Source organism: Cebus imitator, unplaced genomic scaffold (genome assembly GCF_001604975.1).
Source record: "Cebus imitator isolate Cc_AM_T3 unplaced genomic scaffold, Cebus_imitator-1.0 Scaffold19, whole genome shotgun sequence".
Classification (NCBI taxonomy): domain Eukaryota; kingdom Metazoa; phylum Chordata; class Mammalia; order Primates; family Cebidae; genus Cebus; species Cebus imitator.
Window position 1 is genome coordinate 7,965,915 of NW_016107334.1, and position 16,044 is coordinate 7,981,958.

The window sequence follows — 16,044 nt, forward strand, 5'->3', positions numbered from 1 at the left end:
AGGAAGGAAGGAAGGAAGGAAGGAAGGAAGGAAGGAAGGAAGGAAGGAAGGAAGGAAAAAGCTTCCTGGAGAGGATCATGCCTAAATTCATACCTGAAAGATGAGTAAGACCTGGCCTGATGATGACAGGCAAAGAGGAGGAGGCAGAATTGCATAAATAAAGTCATGGAAACGTAGATCCCTAGAGCGTGTGGGGAACTGCCAGCAGCTTGTTCTTACAGGAGCACAGCACATGAGGTAAACAAATAAAGGGGCTGTCGAGTCAGTAGACAGGTCAGAGCATGGGGAGGAGCATTCAGAGTAGCAATTTAGGGTATTGGTGAGACTGAATTGTGGCAGGTAAGAAGACAACTGGAGGACAGGGGAACTTTCTGGGTGACAAAGGTAGCAAACCTGCTCAGGTTCACCTGGATACAGTGAAGCACTAGACTGCTAGAACTGATGGCTCAGTTTGGATGTTTCTGGAACACGGGATCAAATGCATGATTCTCCCCTCTCCCTTGGGGGAGAAACTCCCTGAGAGGTATGATCCATGGCATCTTCTAAGCTGTAATCGTACAAACTCCAGACGCCTCCATTACGTACCCACAAAGACTGGTTCAACTACTGTGTGGGAGAGAACTGCCTGCTCACAGGGCCTATTGCAAATTAGCCAACAGAGGCATTATTCCCATTCAGAACACGCAGGGAGGAAGGCTCACGTTAAGCCATGGGGAAAGGCTGACATAGAGGGGGATTAATCGTATCTTATAAACATACAATATCTCCATGACATGAGGAGTCAGAAACTCCTCAGTAAGGAAATTCCCCAATGCCTAAAGCATCCCTCTGGAAAGCCTTAAATATTAACAAAAGATTTCTCCTCTCTTTCTCCATAAGTCCACCCTCGTCTCCATTTGAGATACCTGAGTATTGGCCCTGATGCTTGAAGAGTGATATGTACCACTAGTTGATGCAGTGACAGTACACTGAGCCCTTCTTTTCACCTGCTTTTCCTCTGTGTTCCTGGAATGACTCTGGAATCCCCTGTAGCTTCTCCCTTAACTCCCCATGAAATACTGACTTTATGGCTCAGTCTCTATTTTTACTACTTAGTCAAAAGGAGGCCAGATTTTCTTCTTTTTTCATTTCCAAATTTAATCCAGTGGAAAATGAACATGTAACAAGGGATAACTGTTTATAGTCCTGTCAACCAGGTGAATAGGACACAAGAAAAATGCCAGTGTTTGGTCATGTTGCTAAAGAAATGATGACACCCATACAAAGAGGTGTCGAAAACACCCCTCTTTCATCCAGGTAAAACAACAACCCCCCCAATCATCAACTGTCTACCTGAACAAAAAAGTTACTGACTCATTGGTACAGTTCAGTCAGTTGGTACTATCTTTACATGGCCTAACCCTCTCTGCCTAGCCTTTGTCTTGTGATTCCTTGGTGACATTCAACAGAAGACCAAGTCCTTTTGACTATGTGAGACTCTGAGCACCTGCAGAGAGGCGGGTGGTCCCAGAGGTTAAGGCCATGACAGAGTCAATGGGTGTAGGGGAAGCCAAATTAGTCACTGACATGGTTTGGCTGTGTTCCTACCCAAATCTCGAAGTGTAGCTTCCATAATTCCACCATGTTGTCAGAGTGATTGGTGGGAGGTAATTGAATCATGGGGGTGGGTCTTTCCTGTGCTGTTCTCCTGATAGTGAATAAGTCATGAGATCTGATGGTTTCATAAAGGGGAGTTCCCCTGCACATGCACTTCTTGCTTGCCACCATGTAAGACATGCCTTTGCTTCTCCTTTGCCATCTGCCAGGATTGTGAGGCCTCCCCAGGCATGTGGAACTGTGAGTCCATTAAACCTATTTCCTTTATAAATTACGCAGTCTCCAGTATGTCTTTATTAGCAGCACGAGAGCTGACTAATACAGTCATCAAGAATACCACTGCTTAGAATCCTTCAGGGAGCCTCATGTCATCCTGGCAAGTTGCCATTTCCTGCTTGCCAGCCCCACCCCTAGCCAAGCTTCACAGTCCATGGTTTGGGTGACGGTATTAGAGGCTTGTACGGAAGTGCCAGGCATTTTCTGGTCATGGAATCTTTAATTCAAGGCCTTGCAGTTTTAAAAATCAGTATAGAGTTTGAAAAGTCAATCACATTGCTTTTCTGGGGGGCATCCAGTATCTTCTCATGGCTGTGTGGAGCATGAAAGAAGCTGAGCATACATGGTTCCATGAGACACCATAACCATGAGAATAATTGCACCTGTTTTCTGGGCTCCTACACAGATCAAGCACCACCCAGAGGTCTATATTTATTAGCTTGTTTGACCCTCATCACAGCCTGGCAACAATTATACTATTATTTTCTACACTTTATAGACTAGGAAACTGAGCTACAGAAAAGGTGAGAAACATGCTAAGCCTACACCTTAGTCAGTGGTGGAGTAGGGATTCAAAACCCTGCAGTCACGCTCTCAAGCAGCCCTGGTTTATCTGCTACATCTGCCATTCCCCGGTGTCACCGTGAGAAACATTCTTCATCGTTTCAAGCCTTTATTTACTCATTGACATCATCGGATAATTAAATTTCCCTCATTGATTGTTCGGATTGGAGTGGTTCATGCATGCTTGGCAGAGGGGGCACCCCCATATTGGCCCCCGAATATGTTACCTGCATCTATCACTGTTTTCAGCTGGCCTTTACAGAGCACCCAGGCACATCATGGTTAAGGTGAATCACATGGATGAATCATCCTGCCTCCATGCAGCTGGGTCACAGTGTTTGCTGTCCTTGGGGTTTGGCCCTGTGTGACTTCCAATCCCAGTGTGAGTATGAAACCACTGGGCTTTTCCTCTCTCTTGGCCCAGTTTAGGGGTCACACTAGCCTCTAGCCATGTTTTAGTGTCAATGGAGGATGACTGCCTGTCCTTTTAAGGGGATTCTTCAAAAAAACCTAAAAAAATTTGGGGATTATGTTCCAAAGGCTATAATTATAGTTAGATGGTCTCAAAACTCAATTTCTGAATTTAATAAATTCTTTCCTTCAGTCTCAGCTGCTCTGAAATGACTCCCATGTCTCCTGATATAATTTCTGGCTCACTAGGTAGCCTAAATATTGTTAAGTACGTCTACGCCTCTAATACTCCCCAGATTTACTGAGAATCCATCCAGTCATTTGTGTATGATGATAAAATATTTATTTATATGAATAAGTTATTCATATAAATATGTAAGATAACTACCTTACAAGTTTTCTCCGTAGGCTTAGTAGAGATGAACAAAGAGAGTTGGTGGCAGAGGCTTGTATACATTACTATAATGAAGTTTATAAAGACCTGACATTGGTTCTTCCAAGAACAATTATTTAGAAATAACATGTTCACAAACATGGATAAAACTGGAAACCATCATTCTCAGCAAACTGACATAAGAACAGAAAACCAAATACCACATGTTCTCATTCATAAGTGGGTGTTGAACAATGAGACACAGGGAGGGGAACATCACACACTGGGGCCTGGGGAATGGGGGGCTAGGGAAGATACAGCAAGGGGTGGGGGATTGGGGAGGGATAACATTAGGAGAAATACCTAATGTAGACGACAGGGCAATGGATGCAGCAAACTGCTACCATGGCACGTGTATACCTATGTAACAAATCTGCATGATCTGCACATGTACCCCAGAACTTAAAGTATAATAAAAAAATAAATAAATAAAATAACATGTTTTTTTCCCATAGGCATCTTTTTCTTCCCATTTTATGTCACTGTCATTATCTATACTCCACTCCCTTTAAAAACAGCACTCCTCTTCTTGGTGGATACCAAAGCACTTTGAGAAGAAGAAGGAATGCATGTATTCCTAACCAATGAACTTTGGAGAAATTAACAGGCAAAGGACCAAGTACTACCAATATAAAAATAAAAACGTAAATTAAACCCAAAGAGAAATGGCTGCTTCGCTTGTCTGCCTAAAAGGGAGTCAATCTCACTTTGAATCAGATCACTCATTTTTTTCTTCAATATTTTAAAATGTAAAAATTTGAGATACAAATTCAAAGAAGCAACCATCTACATTTTCCACATCCCACTTATATCTTAGCCTATTTTAAACTACTTCTAACTCTTTGCACATTTTTTTTTAAATTATGCTTTCTTACTTAAACAAATACACATAGCTAAAAGAATTAGGACAATTATGGAAAAAAATGTACACAGATAAAAGTGAAAAGATATTCCTTCTATTAGAATCAGCCACCATGAATCCTTAGGAGGCCACTGAACATGTCAGCAAAGAGCAGGAACCAGGCAGAGGCCAGCCTGGCTGCTTCTGGGTCCTTCCTGGTCCAGTCACGTGTGTCCTGGCAGGACACAATGGTGCCTCAGTTTCCTCACCTCTAAATGAAGATGATGATGATGATAGTACTTAACCCACAGGAGTACTGTCATGAGCTAATCCATGTAAAACACGTAGAATATACCTGACATAAATGGTAAATAATATTACTATTTAATATTATTGTTACTAAAGGTATATTTCTGTGCATAAACAGAGCTAAAAGGAAAGAAAGCTAGTCAGAAAAACTATTATAAATATTAGACCATTCTATAGATACTATTTTTATGAAAATTATTGTTTTTAATTTTAGCAGAATTTGAATTGAAATTGAAAATGAAAGGACTAATTAAAGAGACACTTCACTTTGAAATAAATGTCTCTTTACCACACAAGTGTTCTTTCCTAAAAGATCTTTCTAAAGTGAAAAATGAAGATTAAGGAAAACAAAGTAACAGATCCATTTTAAACAAATCTTTATGCATCAGTTTTAGACATGGGCTATTAGCAATTCTGCCAAGATCCAATTGTTATTTTACAACATTTTAAAATGATTTTCAGGCACATCATGTCTGCAAGACGATCTGTACCCATAATTCTTATAATTATTAATAACAAGTTTTTATACTTAAATGAATTCAATCCTCACTGCAAAGCCATTTAATACGTTTTCTCCTGCTTACTTTATTTTTTCAAAATCCTTTGGTTAGATGAGACTTACATAGAGGTATTTGTTGTTTGTTTGGTTTTACATTTTTATTTATTTATTTTCAAAATGTGTTTATTTATTTATTGAGACAGAGTCTTTCTCTGTCGCCCAGGCTGGAGTGCAGATCTTGGCTCACTGCAACCTCTGCCTCCCAAGTTCAAGCAATCCTTCCACCTCAGCCTCTTGACTAGCTGGGACTACAGGCATGCACCACCATGCCCAGCTAATTTTTGTATTTTTTGTAGAAATGGGGTTTTATCATATTGCCCAGGCTGGTCTCGAACTCCTGGGCTCAAGCTATCCACCCACCTCAGCCTCCCAAAGTGCTGGGATTACAGGCATAAGCCACCGCGCCCTGCCTTGTTTGTTTTTTAATTTCCAAAGTGGTTCAAAGATATTCACTTGAGTTCTTTCATATTTGACAATGTTTCCTTATTATCTTTAAATTTTGATGCCACCTTGGCTATGAATAACCATAGTTATTCATAGTGATTCATTTCACCTTAAGACTTTTTTTTTTTTTTTTGTACAGGCAATCAGTGTAGAAAAGTCTGAGGCCAGTTGAATTTTTTTCGTTGCAGTAGAAACTTTACTTTTCTGACTGGATTCATGGGGAAAAAAAAAAAAAAACTATTTATAAAACACAGTAGCTTAAGTAGTATGTGTCTCAGTGTTAAGAATTCTGGAACATTTTTTTTTAATGTGGTATGGTTATTTGTTCTTTGAGAAAATTTTAAATATCAAACACATTTTTCCATTTGTAAGGTTTTTTGTTTTGTTTAGAAACATCACTTTACCTTATGTTGAATGGTGCACAAACATATTAGTTTCTCTCCTATTTTAATATTTTTGCCTTTATCATTTACAATGCCCAGTGATTATATTAGGCCTTTTCTTCACATCATTAATTTGATTTTTTTAGACTTTTCCCTGTTCTTTGGTGTTTCTAATTTATTTATTTTAAAATTTCTTTTCATTTTCTTATTAAGATGCTATTTACATGCCAAAAATTCACTTTCTTAATGCTGCTCAGTTCTTCATGTTGATAAATAGTCATGTAACCATGACCACAATCAATGTATGGAACAATGATCCATCTTCAAAATATTTGTTCACTCCCTTTTGTGGGTAGATTGTCCCTCACCCACGGGCCCTGGAAACCACCAATCTGTTTTTCGTCTGTATCATTTTGCATTTACCAAAATTTTACATAAATGTGATCATATATTGTGCAGACTTTGGCTTCTTTCATTTAGTGTAATACACTTGATATCCATCCATGTTGTTGCTGGCACCAGTAGCTTGCTCTTTTTATTGCTCAATACTATTACATTTTATGGATGTACCACAGTGTGTTTATCCATTCCCCTCTTGAGGAGCATTTGAGTTACTTCCAGTTTGGGTTGATTGCAAACATTTGCAACATATAAACTTCTATAAACATTTTGGCTATAAGTTTTTGTGTGAACACAGTTTTCATTTCACTTTGGTAAATCATTTGCCTGTTTTACAATTGGATTTCTTGTTTTCTTATTCAATTTTGAGTATTCTTTATGTATTCTGGATATAAGTTCCTTACTGCAGAAATGATCTGCAAATATTTTCTCCCAGTCTGTAGCTATCATTTTATATTTTTAACCAAATTTATGTGTGAGTTCAGTAACAACTGTGTGCTTTCACTTATATCCTACCATCTGAATGTTCTATTCAACTGCCTTTGATCATTTTATCTTAAGCTAACCTGAATTTTCATTCTTACTAAACTGTTCTGTAGCATAAAATGATTGCTAATAATTTTCCTTCATCCTGTATTTTCTCCTAGGTTGGTCTCCTCTTATTTTTCACACCATGTTCCTCTGGCCCCTGCCCCCACATACATGGTACTTTTGTACCTGAAAGAGACCATCTTGGTCATCATACTGCATTTTCCATCTGGCTTATGTTTGTCCAACTCTGATTAGGCACGTTGTTTGCTCTGATAAAGTCTGGGTTACTGTTTTCTCACTGATCACTGATCTATAATTTTCAGATGAGTGAATATCTTATATTTCACTCCTTTCCTCTATCCCAAGAACACATTAGAGGTTCAGGGAATGCTAAATGAATGCTGCCAATGCATTAAACTATAAACTCCATTTTATTCCCCACTAAACAAACAAACAAACAAAACAAAACAAAAAAACCAAAAAAAAAGAAACTCCATTGTATTTCCATATTTGGTATAACCAGGTGGAGGCCTTGGATAAGTTCATTTACTGAGTGTCTAAAATTCCTTGCCAGAAGAGAAACTTCATCCTCCAATTATACCCAGTTCACTGGAATTTGGGTAGAAAGTGTGGGAGAAGATATATTATAAAAGCATACTTTTCAACTCTCCCCTGACCCCAATCCTCCTTTTGGTCTCACCTTGTGAATGGTGCCTATACGAGTACAGGGACCCAGACACACTTCTCCACACCTCTCCAACATCCAAGAAGTCACCAATAGAAGCTCCTTCATTTCCCTCGATTCTATTCCCTTCCCCCGTTTCCAGGTACCTCTGCCTTAGAGCAGCCTCATTGGTGCGGATTGCTGGGAGAGCTCCCTAATTGGCCTTCCAACCTCCAGTGGTGCCTCCTTTCTGTTGATTCTTCACCCTGGAGTGCAAATATGTCCCAGTACCTCCCTTGCTTAAACTCCATCAAATGTTCTTGCCTTCACATCAGGTTCAGTCTCCATGAATGATCACACAAGACTCTGTGTGGCTCAAGTTTCACTGTGCTCATGTCCAGGCCTCATTACCTACATTTCTCAAAACCCACAGTGCAATTCCAGACCTCAGTGCCTCAGCACGTGCCACTCTCTTTTCTCAAAGCAGCCCAGCTTGTCCCACCTCCCTCTAATGCCTGCCTTTGTTTTCCCCTAGCTCTTGGATTTCCTTCTCTCAAAGCCCTTTCCAGAAGGCTATAACACTAGCTGAAGTGTCTACCTCCCCAAATTAGACTATGAAATGAAAGAAAATAGTTCTGTCTACTCCCAGCCCTGCAACCAACAATTGTGGGCACTCAATAGGTGTAAAATGGGCCAGTGAAGGTGTGGAAGCACTTTGAAATGTTTATAAAACACAAACCAGGAATCACTAAGATATTGTTATTGCAGTCTGGAAGACTGTACAGAGGAAAGTTGTCTGGCAGATTGGTACCTGTGCCTTTAGTGCCATGCCTCGTGTCCTTCCAGCCAAAGTCACAGTATCCATTTTGCACTTATCACCTCATTCATTTCACAACTGCCCCTTTGCCAAAATATTCCCAGGATGCTGTCTGCAGATCACAAAAGTGGTTATTCAGCTTATTTTGGGAAGCCAAACAGAAGCCCATTTCAATTTCGCTGTTCAAATAAACATTCTACCTACTGGACTTTGATTCCAGCTGGAAATGGACCAGGTAGCTATGTATTCTCTCATGTTTGCAAGACAGGAAGTTGCTGGCCTTACCATTTACTCCTTTAGGTCAGCCAAGGACCAGGACAAATATCCATTACACACTGAGTATATATCTGGGAAAAGTAAATATCAGAAGAAAACTCTGTGATCTTAAGAGCAATCCAAAGCACAGAGCCCTGAAAAGCTCCTTGCAATTTGCTTTTTTTCCAATTGACCAACACATTAAGTTGGACCATTAACCCAAATGAAAGGTTTCAGATTTATTTCATTGGCAGATGGAAATTAAGTTGCAGAAACACAACCAGCACAGGCTAGAGTATATTAAATTTCATTTACATTTAATAACACAAGAAATACATGAATATACTGTCACTATAAAAATTCAAACAATACAGATAAAGCTAATGTCACTCTTGACCATTCACTACTCCACTCATTCCCTCTGCCTGAGAGTTACTGCTGCTATCAATTTGAAGTATCATGAGGCACACACAGTACACATACACACTCACATACACACACCAAGATATGAAAAATAACTATTTAATCTTAGCTTTGGCTGAGGCCCCAAGATAATAAATATTCTAAAGTAAATACATTATGAAGGACACCAATGGAAATGACCAAAAATAGTTATGTGACTCTTAATTCTTGAACTGTGTCAAGAATCTGAAAGGATTTTGAGAAGGACATTAGGTGGAGAAAGGTTTTGATGAAAGCTGTCAGTCTTCCACCTCCATGGAGGCAGCGAGAGATGATGCATTTTTGTTCTGCTCAAACCAAGAAAAGCTTCAATGGGACAATTTTAGAGCTTGATACATACACATCCCGGACACGGTTATATTTAGCCATCTTTTTCTGTGTGACTTTTGCATTTCTGTTTCCCAATAATCCCTTTCCTATTCTCAAGTTTAGAAATATAGTCTATTTTTCTGATGTTTTTATTGTCTTTATTGTTCAGGCATTTGATTTGCCTAGCTTTTTATTTTCATGGTTTGAGAAAGTGAGCTATCTTTACTTTTCCCCAAGGGATAAAAAATTATTTCAACATTGATTATTAAGTAAGTAGCCCTTCATTACACTCTGGGTTGATGGCCACTTTTATTGGATACAAAAGTTCCAAATATTCGCTGGTCACTTTCTGAATTGTGTTCTGCAGCACTGATCTATTTGTCTATTTCTTTAAGAGTGCATTTGTTAGAATTCAACTGTGCTGCTTTTTCTAGAGGTTGAGAACGGCACAAAAATAATGTTATACTTATTACTGTGTGTTTTCCAGATGATATCAGGCAAATTAAAACCTGGGTCGTGATGATGGCAGCACTGGTGTCTGACACAGACTCTTCCGTGAACGCAGGTCCCAAACTTGTTCTCACCCTCAGATCCTCTGCATATAATTCTCAGTTTTCCCAGAAAGCATTTACCCTGTGCTTCAGAGAGACTATTTTTCTAACAAAGACATTTGCGCTTTCCAGTCCTTTAGTCTCTCTAGGAGATGCCCAGTGATATGCACCCACACCTCCATCCCTGCCCCTGTCCTGCCACGTGGCTGCCTCTTCTAAGGACTCCACCTTGATCACTGAATATTCTCTGGAGGGCATAGTGATCTAGCTTTCCAATTGTTTCTTACTTCTTTTTGCAGCACCGTCTTCCTTAGAATTGGGCATAAAATTATAAGATTCCGACAGAAGACTCAGAGGACCCTGGCCTACAGCCCCCAGCAGACAGCTCCTCATGGGCCCAGATATCCCTTCATCCATATGAACTGAGGACTGTAAGATATCCACAGCTTCAGTTCTCATAGCTGGGACCTCAGGGGCTTTACACCATAAAGTTTACCAGGAAAGAAGCATTTGTTTACTCTTCTCGGCAGTGGGCACAATGCTGGATATTTTATTTATTTTTTTGAGACAGTTTCACTCGTATTGTCCAGGCTGGAGTGAAATGGTGTGATCTCAGCTCACTGCAACTTCCATCTCCCAGGTTCAAGTGATGCTTCTGCCTCAGTCTCCTGAGTAGCTGGGATTACAGGTATGAGCCACCATGTCTGGCTAACATTTTGTATTTTTACGAGAAATGGGGTTTCACCATGTTGGTAAGGCTGATTTCAAACTCCTGACCTCAGGTGATCCACCCGCCTCAACTTCCCCAAGTGCTGGGATTACAGGGATGAGCCACCTTGCCTGACCAATGCTGCATCTTTATGAGGCTTTTGGAGGATTAAAGAGATCCTATATGCTCAGTTCATGGTAAGGGCTTACCAGGTGCCACTCACCTTTCCTCCTCACTAAATCAGGCTGACACGCAGAGGAAGCACTGCCTCTCCTCTGAAGCTTCCTCAACTGCAGGCTCTGTGCTCATTGCAAGGATCTCTCTGTATTGACTTATATTTGCTTCTGGTCTTTTATTTTTTCTCTATGGACAGACTTCTATTTTCAGAAGATACGTATTTAAGTCACAATATTCTGGACTCTGGCTTAGTTAGACCAACCATCTCTTGATTGTCTGTGGAAACTAAATCAGGAACACCCCAGAGAGCTGGCCCTGGACATAATTCACAGCTTCATTTAATTATTATCATCAAAGTTAATGAGGGCCATAAACTGTTTCATAACATACCAATGGGCGGTATGATTAGAGGGAAGCCTGGACACCTCACCATAAAACTGGCACGGCAGAAAAGGCTCAACTAAACAAAACATTCTTCTTATGAAGAAAAAGGCAATGAAACCATGTTCAGTTTGATGAACCTTTCACACTTGGTAAAATGAATGTTAAGTCAAAAGAACAATGGAGTTGTGAGCTCTTTTTTTAACCTCAAATTTTTATTTCAGGTCAAATAAGCAATTGTTTGTTATTAAGTGTAAAGAGAGCTTTTGGTTAGCTGTTTAGTTATAATTTTATCTCACCCACTTCTGTAAAGGCTTTGAGGCTACTTGAAGTAAAGTCCTGTAGACAAGAGAGTATTACATTAAAAGGGAGAAAGAAAACTTAGAAAGAAGATAGAAGAGAGATAATTGCATAGAAACATGGCTAATATCATGAACAGGCCCCCTATAGGGACTCCTCTATATAGGTCTGCATGAGTGTGAATAATACATTCAATAAATATATTATCTGAACTGCTTTTAAAGTTTTACTCTTGGATTCCTGAAATAATATTTCTATGGATTTGCCTATTCTGGATGCTTCATGTAAATGGAGTCATTCATTATGCAACCCTTTGTGTCTGTATTCTTTCATTTAGCATGATGCTTTCCTGGTTCATTCATATCATAGCAAGCATCAATATTTTATCCCACTTTAAAACTCTGTAATTGTTACTGTCTAATATATTTAGTATATGTACATATATATTAATTTTGCTTATCGATTTATTTATTTATGAACATTTGAGTTGTTTCTACCTTTTGGCTATTGCAAATAGTGCTGGTATGAACATGGACATACATATACCTGCTTGAGACTCTGCTTTCAGTCCTTTTGGATACATACATCAGGGTGGAATTACTGTATCATATGGTAACTCTATGTTTAACATTTTAGAAAGTGTTTTCCCCACTCTGGGTGGAAAAAATACAAACAGAAACCGTGAAAAAAACAAACTGCTTTTCCTCTGCTCCCATACCACAACGATTACACAGAAGATTTCTGTGTCCAAATGTGTGTGGGATTTTCTCCTACACACCGAGAAAGCAATCAGTTCTGCAGCAGACACCAGCTGGGTATCCTCTAATTCAGTTCAATACTGACACTATCTACCTAGAGTTAGTATAGTGCCCACAAGTTAAGGACTCAGTCCTATAAAACTGCTTCCACCTCACTTCTGATACCAATCACAAGCACAGGTTGTTTTGCCCACACTTCTGAACTGCTGGCTGTAAATCGAGAGTCACATGATCTCCTCTTTAAATTTGATTAATTTGCTAGAGGGGCACATAGAAGTAAAGGAAACACTCAAGTTCACCAGTTTACTATTAATATAAATGATATTACAAAGGATAAAGATGAGATATATAGGGTAAGGTATTGGGGAAGGGGCTCAGAGCTTTCATGCCTTCTCTGGGCATGCCACCCTTCAAGAACATGTTCAGCTATCTGGAAGCTCCTCAAACCAGTCATTTTTAGATTTTATGATTGATTAAACCATTGGACATTAGTGATCAACTTAGCCTTCAGTCCCTTTTCCCTCCCCAGAGATTGGGAGATGGGGTTGAAAATCCAACACTCTAATCATTTCTTGGTCTTTCTGGGGGCCAGCCCCTATGATATGGTTTGGCTGTGTCCCTATCCCACAAATTCTCATCTTGAATTGTAGCTCCTGTAATTCCCACTTGTCATGGCACTTGTCAAGGGAGGGGCCTGGTGTGAGGTCATTGAATCATGGCGGCAGGTTTTTCCTGTGCTGCTCTCATGATAGTGAATAAGTCTCATGAGATCTGATGGTTTCTTAAAGGACAGCTCCCCTGCACACACTCTCATGCCTGCTGCCATGTAAGACATGCCTTTGCTCCTCCTTCACCTTCTGCCATGATATGGAGACCTCCTCAGCCATGTGCAACTGTGAGGCCATTAAACCTCTTTTTCCATATAAATTACCCAGTCTCAGGAATGTTTTCATTAACCGCACGAGAATGGACTAACGCACCCCATTTGAAGCTACCTACAGCTGTCAGCCACCAGTCATTCCATTAGCACACAACAAGACATTACTTGGGAGATTCTAAGGATTTTAGAAGTTGTATGTCAGAAAACAGGCCAAAGACCAAATATATATTTTACAGTATCACACCCACAATACATGGCTCACAGGCAATTAATCATACAACAAAAGTATGGAAAAACAAAAGTTTATAAGTCAATGTATGTCACACACACACAGGCTGCCATCTGCCATCCTAAATGCCCATGATGGTGACAAGTCCTCCTGGTGTTCTAACTATAGCACAGGCCCCAGCAAAAGGAACAATAGGGATGGTCTGTTCCACTAATCTTTCTTTCCCTCCCAGACACATGTGATACAAACTTTGAGCTTTTGATGATAAAAGCCATGTACTGAATTTCCCTGCTGCCTCAGGTTTAGCTAAGAGCAAACTCCAACCCTCTTAATTGCTTCCTACTAACTAAGAGATGAAATGTACAGCATGATTGTATAGGATACTGGCATACTTCCCAGGTCATTCTAAATGGTAGCCTTCTAGATATGCAGACACCTAAAAAGAAATGGCAGGGGTTTCTGGGGCCAAGGGTTCTAGGTTGGCATGTGACCTCACCCAGATAGCTGAACCCCCTTTGCAGGCTGCCTCCAGGTCAGGGGGTCAGACAGAGTTTGCTGCAAAGCAAGCTGATGAGGAATATGTTGGGGAGCCTTGGAGAGTCTGCTGATGCTGCCACAATCAGGCCACTAACTTTGTTGATTTGGAACTCTTTAGTTACAATGAATATCCTTTTACTTAATATATTTTAGGGAGTTTCTTTCAGCAAATCTATTAGAGACAAAATGAAAATCACAGTCCTGAGAGAAGAGAATTAGTCATTTACAAAATTTTTATTCTCATTCTTAAGCTGCTGGGCCATAGTTGAAGGAAAAGCATACAGTGTCAGATGGAGAACCCCCTACTGGGCCAGCATGATACAAGTAATAGGGACATCCAGTAGTCAGAAATCACTAATACATTCCTATCCCTCCCTTTTTCCTATTTCCGACATAGCTAACTTCCTGCTCCATAGACATCTTAAGAAGAATAGACTCTCCCTCAATACCAATTGTGATTCCTCATTATGAAAGTCCAAAGGAAGTTGAGTCATCTTAGAATCTCATTATAATATGATAAAGAATCTAACCTTAGTTCCTCCAATATATGTTTGTGTATTAGAAAGTAAGTTTTGAAATATGAGAGATACTGTCCTTATTCTTTTTTATTTACATAAATGCAAGTTCTTGCCTTTCTCAAAAAAGCAAGTACATAGAGAAGTGGTTTCTGGATCTCTGACTATACCAACAGAGAAAATAATTAGAATCAAAGTTTAATGGACAAGCTATTTAAATTAGATGTCCATCCTCTGATTCCAGGTACTATGTAGACTCACAGTGGAGAAGCTGGTCTTACAGCTGTTACAACATCGGCCAACCCATTTCATGGGGCCTGGCCTAGTTTTTGTAGGATATCAGTGTTTAGGAGCCAAGCCTCCATTATTCTCTTCTGTTGGGGAAATCTCTGAGGCATTGTCTAACAATAGGCAAAGTTGAATTTCTTTCTGACTCATTCTTTTGTTGAGTCCAGGAAATTAAAGAGAGCAACATCAGTGTGTGCTGAAAATGTGTAGTATATTGTGATTACATTGTACATCAGGAGGCTTTGAATCTGTTGATGTGAAGGTAATAGATGGCCATATTAATGTGACATAGTTACAAGTAAATACAACACAGGGGATAAGACTATTTGGAACATATAGGTAAGCTCCGAGGACCCAGCCAGGAACCTTAGTGACCTCATAGATTCCCCTAGGAGAACAAATGACAGAATCTGACCAGCTTGCTTGAGATATCATATAGGAGATATGTCTCCATCTCTGGTCTTCTGACATGCTATCCAGACTTTTCTACTTTGCCATATTCACCTTTTTATAAGGAGATTGGTTTTTTCCTCAAATTTTGGAAAACGGGGGGAAGTAAGTGATGGATTCAATGCACTACTGCCTGCATTCTTCCCCTTCCTTTCCATATCCTGGTGGGATTGATTCTCCATCTCTACTGCAGAACCCTCATATTTTTGATGTGAGATATAACCATAAGAAGAAGTGTTGTGTTCACTTTGGCAGCACATATACTAAAATGGGAATGGTAAGAGAAAATTAGCATGGCCCCTGTGCAAGAGTGACATGCAAATTTGTAAAGTGTTCCATTTTTTAAAAAATAAAAGATAAAAAGAAGCAGTGTTGATTAGAGAAAAGTAATACTAGTGATAGTAGCCAGGATACAAAACAACCGTGCAAAAATCAGTAACATTCCCATATAGCGACAACATCCAAGTAGAGCCAAATCAGGAACACAATCCCATTCACAATAGCCACAAAAATAATAAAATACGCAGAAATACAGCTAACCATGGAGGCGAAAGACCTCTACAACAAGCATTTCAAAACACTGCACGAAGAAACCAGAGAGGGCACAAACAGAAAAGCATTCCATGCTCATAGAGAGGAAGAATCAAATTGTTAAAATGGCCACATTACCCAATTTAATTTACAGATTTAATGCTATTCCTATCAAACTACCAATGACATTCACAGAATTTGAAAAAGCTGTCTTATCACATGGAATGAAAAAAGAGCCAGAATAGCCAAGGCAATCCTAAACAAAAAGAAAACAGCTGGAAACATCACATTATCTGACTTCAAACTAGACTGCAAGACTACAGTAACCAAATCATCGTGGTACTGGTACCAAAACAGACACATAGACCAGTGGAACGGAATACAGAGCCTGGAAATCATACTGCACACCTACAGCTGCCTGATCTTCGACCAACTTGATAAACATAAGCAATGGGGAAGGGACTACCTATTCAATGAATGGTGCT

General features: G+C 39.7%; 1 long non-coding RNA gene and 1 other non-coding gene across 3 annotated transcripts in view; both read left to right on the forward strand.

Annotated features, from left to right (window-relative positions):
• Positions 1 to 9,813, forward strand: part of LOC119469630 — a 10,858-nt gene extending 1,045 nt beyond the window's left edge. Inside the window, exons 2-3 of one of the 2 annotated variants that reach the window (XR_005198468.1) lie at positions 3,041 to 3,110; positions 9,741 to 9,813. This is a non-coding gene — a long non-coding RNA (uncharacterized LOC119469630). Of the gene's footprint in view, positions 1 to 3,040; positions 3,111 to 3,735; positions 4,131 to 9,740 lie in introns of those variants that run through there. The other variant, XR_005198470.1, reaches the window with a different exon arrangement.
• A 5,454-nt stretch (positions 9,814 to 15,267) lies between these two features.
• On the forward strand, positions 15,268 to 15,373 carry LOC119469643. The gene has a single exon (XR_005198480.1). It is a non-coding gene; the product is annotated as a U6 spliceosomal RNA (small nuclear RNA).
• Positions 15,374 to 16,044: the final 671 nt, after the last annotated feature.